The sequence below is a fragment of the Alligator sinensis genome, unplaced genomic scaffold (genome assembly GCF_000455745.1).
Source record: "Alligator sinensis unplaced genomic scaffold, ASM45574v1 scaffold354_1, whole genome shotgun sequence".
Lineage (NCBI taxonomy): Eukaryota > Metazoa > Chordata > Crocodylia > Alligatoridae > Alligator > Alligator sinensis.
The window spans coordinates 1,076,040-1,084,270 of record NW_005842200.1 but is presented as its reverse complement, the minus strand read 5'-3'; the positions used below and the strand labels follow the sequence as shown (position 1 = coordinate 1,084,270).

General features: G+C 47.3%; 1 protein-coding gene and 1 pseudogene across 1 annotated transcript in view; one reads left to right on the top strand and one right to left on the bottom strand.

Moving 5' to 3' along the window:
- Window positions 1–1,335: 1,335 nt before the first annotated feature.
- LOC112550768 overlaps window positions 1,336–8,231 on the bottom strand; it is a 10,528-nt pseudogene continuing 3,632 nt past the window's right edge.
- LOC112550770 overlaps window positions 7,417–8,231 on the top strand; it is a 74,681-nt gene continuing 73,866 nt past the window's right edge. Inside the window, exon 1 of the mRNA XM_025207591.1 lies at window positions 7,417–7,459. The gene's annotated coding sequence lies outside the window, so the exon portion shown is untranslated. The remainder of the gene's footprint in view (window positions 7,460–8,231) is intronic.

Genomic DNA, 8,231 nt, shown 5'->3' with positions numbered 1-8,231 from the left:
ATGCAGACCCACCCAGCATGGGAACTGCAGCCCCGGCAGTTGACGGCAAATAGTGCCTGGGGAAGAGAGACAGGAGATGGAGTACTTAGAATATCACTCAGACCAAGGCAGCAGGTTTCCCAAGTGTGTAGCGGTGCCCTCAGTTGGGCTGGCTGGCCAAATGCAAACATGCAGTTATCAATCAATCCATAGCAGCACTGAGCTGCTCTGCTCAGTGAGATGAATTTCACGTCCAACACACATAATTTTATACAAACCAAAATAAAGCAGTCTTCCCTACCCAAGTGCAGAGGGGCTGAACCCAATGATCTTGTAAGGTCCCTTCCAGCCCCTAACATTTATGAATCTATGAAAAAATAACAAACATAAACACAACCTATATTTTTGGCCTTGATTTTTCCTCTCTGTTCTGACACAGGGTGACCATGAGTTTCTCCCAACCCCACAGAAAGCAAACATGGCAAAATGTCTGTGAAGGAGACAAATTTCAACTTTTACTTTTGCCCCCAAGGAGGGTGAAAAACTTCACAACCCGAGGTGAGCAACTGGTGATGGATCAGCTTGGGTCCCAAACCACATGTGACTGAAACCTGCCACGTTGCCAGCATGGGCTGGTTGTTTCAGACTTTACTTTTTCTGATACACCAGTGTTATTACAGAGAGATAATAAACACACAATCTATATCTCACCTTAAATTCCTATAGGATGGCAAGGCACCTTCAGTGTTTGCTGCAAGGGAGACGTACGAGATCATCACTGCCCATGTTTGAGTTTGCCCCATGGGCAACTGGTGCCACCTTAGTCGGGGGGGCACATGCCCCTCCAGTGACTAGTCAGTGACCAGGGGGGAGGTCCCCCCATGGCCAAACTTGAGGACTGGGGTGGGGGCCCGCAGCCAATCTCATAGACAGGGCCAGGTGCAAGGCGGCTGATTGCTGCAGCCACTTCCGGGATTGCTGCTCCTCAGGTGGTGCTTGCAGGGGGAGCATCGGTGCTCCCACCTGCCCCCCCCCGTCCATCGCCTAAGCGGCGAGCGTGGCCAATCAGGGGGTGCGCTGGCTCTCTCAGGTGGTACAAGTGCACCCCCTATGGGTCACCACTGGTTTGCCCTATTTCCCCAGCAGTAAAATCTCAGTGACTTATAGCCACAGGGTTTCTGCAGCAGGATGGTGAATGGGTGTTAGCTACCTGCAGTGAAAGGACACCTTTTTTGCAATTGGAGCTGTAGCACCTGATAGGACAGACATTAGTAGAAGCTACCCTGTCTGGGTAGTGATGCACAAACAGGCACAGGCCAACAAATGCTTGCCCTTTCATTCCTCCCCATAATGCCATCAGTTCCTTGACATATAATGCACCTGCTGATAGCCCTGGAATTTAAGCTTTTGGTAGTGCTTTTCCTCCATGGTCCCATGCTTCCCCCATGTCCCAGCTTCAAAAAAGTCTCCCTTAGCATGGTGGCTGGAGACGGTGTTCCTCCTGCTGAGCATGTGGCCGGAAAGTCTGTCTCACTGTCACAGTCACGTGAAATGTCCTCGTCCTCTGTGAACTGTAAAGTCTGAAGGCCAGTGTCTTGGGGAAGGAGCTCACTGGAGTCCTCAGAGACTCATACTTTCAAGCAAGTTATGTGCTCATGGAAGGGAAGCCTCTCCAGGTCAGGGTAAAGGTGGCCCCTTTGCGAGGAGATGTGGGTCCTCAGAGGAAGGATTAAAATGAAGACCCTGTCAGCACAGTCACCTAAAGGAAGGCCTCTTGTTGGCACCTGTCCACATGCTCATATCCTTCTGCTGGATATCTAGAGTCTCCCAAGGAGGAGCTGTCTAAAAGGGAGGTTTTCTCACTGTCTTGGAACCCCGAGGTGTCCTCCTCAGTCTTCCTCCAGACAAAATGAGAGAACCCACCCCCCGTAAGTTTGGGCACGGACCCTCCATCCAACTGGGAGACTCCTGATTCAGAGCTAGACTCCAACCCTTTCTGACTTATGCTGGACACTTGGCAGTTCAGGTCTCTCTTTGAGAACCAAGGCATTTCAATGTAGGGTGCGAAACTGCTGTCATCCTCCTCCTCCAAAAAGGAAAGGAGAGAAGCTGCTGGTGATATGTTGTTTCTTGCTGAGGGATTGTTCCTCCTCTTCTGTGATTCTAGCTCTTACACAAAGAATTCTTCCTCATTAGGCTTCTTCTCAAGAACCAATGACAGAGGCCATACATAGGAGAAAACCTAGTGGAGAATGAGATTTGCAGGTTAAAGGGATGATTTTTTCTTTGATTGATGTTTTTAAAGCCAAGGCAATGAGTGTGCAACATGCCAGCCTTAAAGAATGACTCTGATCATGGACCTATCAGTAATGGAGCCACAGCAGGCTACAGTGGAGTTATGCTAATTTACATATACGCAGAGTTCCCAGTGCAAGGAGGCTCCTTTCTGAGCAAAGCTGCCCACTGTTCCAGCAATGCAAATGGCAAGGACTATGCTGGAGCATCCTATCTGACTGGCTCACCCATTCTAAGTGCCAAGCATCTTTGCCTCCCTGCCTGCCTTTGCTATTAAGAAGACTTGCAGGGGCTTAGCAGCAGGATTGCCCCTCATCATGCCCAATCTTTTCATGCTAAAGCTTCAGGTCTCTTTACGCTTTTAGCAACTTCTTTGCACAAACAGTTGAGAGAGAAAGCACTGGCAGGAAGGAGGAGGAGGAACAAGGGGACAACAATGGCAAGCAGGATTTTCTTGTCTACTCATGCAAGAGAGAATGCCATGAAACAGTTTGGTCACTATAGACCATGGACAACTGGTGCCACCTGAGTCGGGGGGGCACATACCCCCCCCCCCGTGGCCGATCGTGCTGACCAGGAGCGGCACTCCTGGAAGTGCCAGCGGGGCTCCATCTGGCACCCGTACTCCCCGGCCAACATTTGCAGGGGGAGCTCCGGCACTCCTGTCTGCCCCCCGCCTGTTGCCTAAGCAGGGAGGGCTCCCTGTCAGGGGGTGCACCAGCACTCTCAGGGGGAGCATGTGCACCCCTGTGCACCCTCCACACGTCACCACTGCTGTAGACAGACATTATAAATGATAATCCTTAGCTCTTACATGGACTTTCCCTCCAGAGATCCCAGGCAATAGCAGTATCACTAGTGTGGGTAGAAACCTGCAGCAAAGAATGTTTCAATATTGGACTCTCAAACAGAACACGTGCAGAGACTTTTCACAGATGAGACTATAAACTGCACTTCATCAGTCTCCTAGGCACAGAAACTCATGGACTCAATATTGACATTGGAATTCTGACACACTACAACCTGCCGGACATCTGACTCCCCAGGTACCTCTCCACTTTTACCTGCGCTGCTACATCCCCCTTCTCTCCCCACCCCTCCCCCCCCAGCCTGTCCCTCACCTCCTGATACCTCCATTTCCATTTTCACTGACTGGATTTCTTGCCTGCATTGCATGCCAGCCTTTGGTTTCTTTACTATTCCTTCCATCCAGGAACAACACACACACTAATTGCAGGTGCTTCCTCAGCCTGACAAAGGGTTTTTCAACCCAAAAGCTTGCTAAGATATACTTCTGTAACTATTCAGTTGGTCTGCTAAAAGATACCATATTAGATTGACCCAAAGGATCTTGTCTGCCAGTGCCTTGTCCTTAGACCAACACCCCTAGCACCTGACTGGAAGGATGCAAGGCCCTGGGCACATCTAAGCCCTAGGGCTGGGGCTGGCAGAGAGAGTTCTCTGGCAGCTGCTGGAAAAGAAGCTCCTGCAGGAGGGGAAAGAAAGGCTTGTCACAGTTTGGCTGCCTGAGATGCTGCTGATGCTACTGTGCTGCTTCTCACTAAGTTATTATTTTACCTGTTGTCATTTAAAGTGGTGGAGGCTGTAGGGGAGGAGGAAACCTCATTGGGGCACACTACCGTGTCGTGTCAAGGGACCAGTGCCAGTGAGGGTGTGCCTTAACACACACACAAACTCACACATGTCACAAGTTTTGTTTGTCAGCAGCCTGAGGGACAGTTTCCCAGAAATCCCTGCACCTATCTCCTTGAAAGCTGGCAAGCTTCATGGCCTCAGTCAAGGCTACCATGCCTGTAGTTATCACCCCGCTGCACCTTAACACACACACAGTCACAAGTCATGAATTGTGCTTGTCAGCAGCTTGAGGTGCAGTTTCCCCAAAAACCCCTGCACCTCTCTCCTTAAAAACTGGCAGACTTCATGGCCTCAGAAGGAGCTACAATCCCTGCAAATTTCATCTGAAAAAGGCAAGAAATGTCAAAGTTATAGGCAGGTCAGTTCTCCCCCATTATAGCCTGTGGGCAAAACATCAAAACAGCATTGAAATAGCAAAAGTTTCAACGAAATGAAACAGTGCTTTCGAAATTAAATGAAACTCAAAATGAAACAGCGTCCCATCCAAATGGTGAAACAGAAGTTGAAACAAAACGGTGCTGATTTGCGCAGCCCTATGTCTTAATAGCAGCAGCCATCTGCACAGGATGTGTATCCTTTGCCTTAAGGAGATCATATGCCTTCACAAAACAAGAGTATCCTCTTTTTCAGCATCTGCACAGGTCCTGTCAGTTCTACAAGCAATGCTTTGTCCTGGGTTTTTCTGAACACTACAGATTAGCCACACGCAGTAGCTGCCACACAAAAGAGCTGGAAAAACTGACAGCAGCACGACTCAGTGCATGCAGAGCATGACTGGCAACACTAGATCCCTGTCAGATGGTACTAACCTGCCTGCTAGATGAAACTCAGCTGGTCCTTAATCATATTCAAGTGGAGTCAAAGATTTCACTCCAATTTTGTTTACAAGCAGGCCTACAGGAACTCAACTATATTACCACCCCTTCAGGTCTCCCTATCCTGCAACAGAAAGTGTGATTGCAGCCCATAGGAATGATTGAGCTAACCTTAATCTAGCTAGCCTGGGTATCAATAGGAGTGAAGACATGGCAGTACCGTGACAGTACACAAAGTCCCATGTAGGCCTGTTCTGCCTATGTCTCAGCTGCTAATGGTACCCCAACTGGCTAGAATTAAGATACCTTGGGTACACCCCTTCATGCTGCAATTAATCCTATATCCGGTGCCAGTCTAGGCATACCTCTAGTCAGTTATGAGCTGGCCTATGCTAATGCTGGTGCCTGTGCTTCTTACCTCAATGCAGTCAAGATGAGTAGCAGTTTTCTGTTGGATGTAGGAGGAAAGAAATGTTTATACAGCATTTTGTTAATTCTAACCCTAATATTTAGTTATGTAGGATGGAAGAGTAGAAGATGAGATGTATGCACAAAACATGGTAGAGAGAATTCAGAAGAGCACAAGAAATAGCATTTCTTTTAAGATTTTGAAATAAAAGCTGGATGTCCAGCTATTGAGCTGAAAATTCAGTGACAAGGTTGGAATAGGACAAATAATTAAAGGTCGAGTACAGGCAGTACTTGGACTGATGATACAATTGGTTCCTGAAAACCGTGTCTTAAGTCGAAACGTTGTAACTCAGAACTTTTTGAAGGGCTCTTGGTTGGGCTTTTTGAAGGGTTCTTGGCTGGAGTCTTCTCAGGAGTCTTGGCTCCTCTTGCATGACAAATAGGCCCAAGGAGGTGATACTTCCCCTCTATCGGGCGCTGGTCAGACCGCAGTTGGAGTACTGCGTGCAATTCTGGGCGCCACAATTCAAGAGGGATGCGGATAACCTGGAGAGGGTCCAGAGAAGGGCCACTCGTATGGTTAAGGGCCTGCAGACCAAGCCCTATGAGGAGAGACTAGAGAAACTGGACCTTTTCAGCTTCGGCAAGAGAAGGTTGAGAGGCGACCTTGTGGCTGCCTATAAGTTCATCACGGGGGCACAGAAGGGAATTGGTGAGTATTTATTCACCAAGGCGCCCCCGGGGGTTACAAGAAATAATGGCCACAAGCTAGCAGAGAGCAGATTTAGATTGGACATTAGGAGGAACTTCTTCACAGTTCGAGTGGCCAAGGTCTGGAACGGGCTCCCAAGGGAGGTGGTGCTCTCTCCTACCCTGGGGGTCTTCAAGAGGAGGTTGGATAACCATCTAGCTGGGGTCATCTAGACCCAGCTCTCTTTCCTGCCTATGCAGGGGGTCGGACTCGATGATCTATTGAGGTCCCTATCGACCCTAACATCTATGAATCTATGGCTGCAGGTTTTTCTGGAGTCTTGTCTGCTTTCTTAAAGAAAGTGACCAAGGAAGTTTGGATGAGATGTTCTCCAGGGAGATGGGTGACACAGAGAACTTGTTCGATGGTGTGGCATCATATCAGATCAAGCATTGTAAAGTTGAAACTGATGTCAGGAAGTTGAAACAGGGTGTCAATTTATAAACATTGTAAGTGCGAAACTTTGTAACTCAAAACGTTGTAAGTTGAGGACTGCCTGTACTATTTCCTCCTCTGTAACTTCTGTCTTCGCTGTAACATGTCGTCAGCTTCATTTCAAAGTGAGAGAAGAGGTTTAGGTGTTATGTTTGGGACCCTTTACTTTAATCCTTAACATTCTGTACTCCCCTCACTAAATCCATCGAAACAGTCTGTGATCAAAGGTTTAGTTGTAGTCTCTTGGTAGTATGCTTTCAAAGCTCATTCAAGTTAACTGAGATGCAGGAAACCATGTTTAGAGATTTAATTAGGGTGACAGAAGCAACAAACTCTTCCTTTCCCTAACAGTACCTGAAGCAGAGTGAAGAATAATATGGGGGATAATTTAGAGATTTAATATGTGCACTGATTGGCATAGATATTCTCTGAAAGACTCAAAGAGCTCCCTCTGACCTATATCTTTTGGGGGTTTTACATGTTGCCTCTCATCAGGATGGGGAGCTTGTGCCATTCTGAGTACTTGATACAAACTTTTTGGGAAACTAAAACATGGCAGAAAATTAAAAAATCTCTTATTTGAATGCCATATTCCAATCTGCTTTGCTTATAAGATCTGATAAAGTAAGAGCATAAGTTAGTAATAGCAGGGAGCATTAGGCCACATGATAGCTATGCACATTAACTGGAGACCATTAATATTGTGTAGTTGTCTCTGAGGGCATATTTTTTTCTGCAGTATTATTATTACTGCTGATGGGCAGTGAAAGAGAGAATTCAGAACCCAAAGTGAGGTTATAGAGTATCATTCAGAAAAAAAAGCTAAAGCAAATACCTATTAGGGCATCACTGAGAGACAATAAACATAAAACCCGATGATGCATCATGTAGTGTCACCTTTTAGAGAAGAATCAGGCAAGTATCTTTGTCAATAACATATTTTATTATTTCCTGCAGGGAAAATAAGAATGAGAAGAACATTGCTATCAAGTGGACTATAATCTTCACCATAGCAGGCCATTTGATCTTTAGTAATGGGAAAAATGGTGTTCCAATGACCTTGAAGAGCTTTTATAACAGAAAAGAGGGAATATAGTCCAGTAATGAAAAGCTGTTGGTAAGTAAATGGTCTCTGCTTGGCAAGTTCTCTTTAACATTATCAGTTTTACTTTTTCTCTGAAGACTGACACAAATTCTTAGTAACATCACTGACCTCATATACAGGAGACACTCGCCATTCTCAGGGTATAAGTTCTAGAGATCCCTACAAATGGGGAAATCTGCGAATACTGTGCTGTACCGATAATAGGCTTGGATAAACAGGCTGGATCCTCGCTGCACTCGCTGCACTATCATTCACTTTTCTTTTGATTAAGGATATGGATTAATGCTGAAATGCTGCAACATACTTGTGTGGGCCGGGAGCGGTCCGAGGTTCTCGGGGGCGCGCGGCGGGCTGTGGCCAGCAGCCCTGGCACACGGGTCGGGGAATGCAGGCCGGCGGACTAGAATTAGGCACGGACGCTTAGCGGTTGATTAAAGATTATTTTACTTACACCGAAGATGGTCGCGGTGCAGGCAGGAAAACTTGCTTGAGTTGCGGTTACAGACAGAAAAGAAGAGAGGCGGACAAGAGTTCCTTCCACGCAAACCTCTAGCCCAATCCGGTTGAAGGCTCTAAACACGCGAGCCCGTCGTGTCAACTGAAGAAAACAACTCGGAGAAAAGAGCTCTGGATTCACTCACACGAAGTTTGCTAGGCTCCGTGGAACTTGCACGCAGGGAAGGGGTTCATCGAGGGATCGTTCGGTGACGGGGAGAGGCCAGAGGTTGATCAGACCCCTATAGCCTTCTCAAGGTATACGCTGGGTCCAATAGGCTCCGCAGCA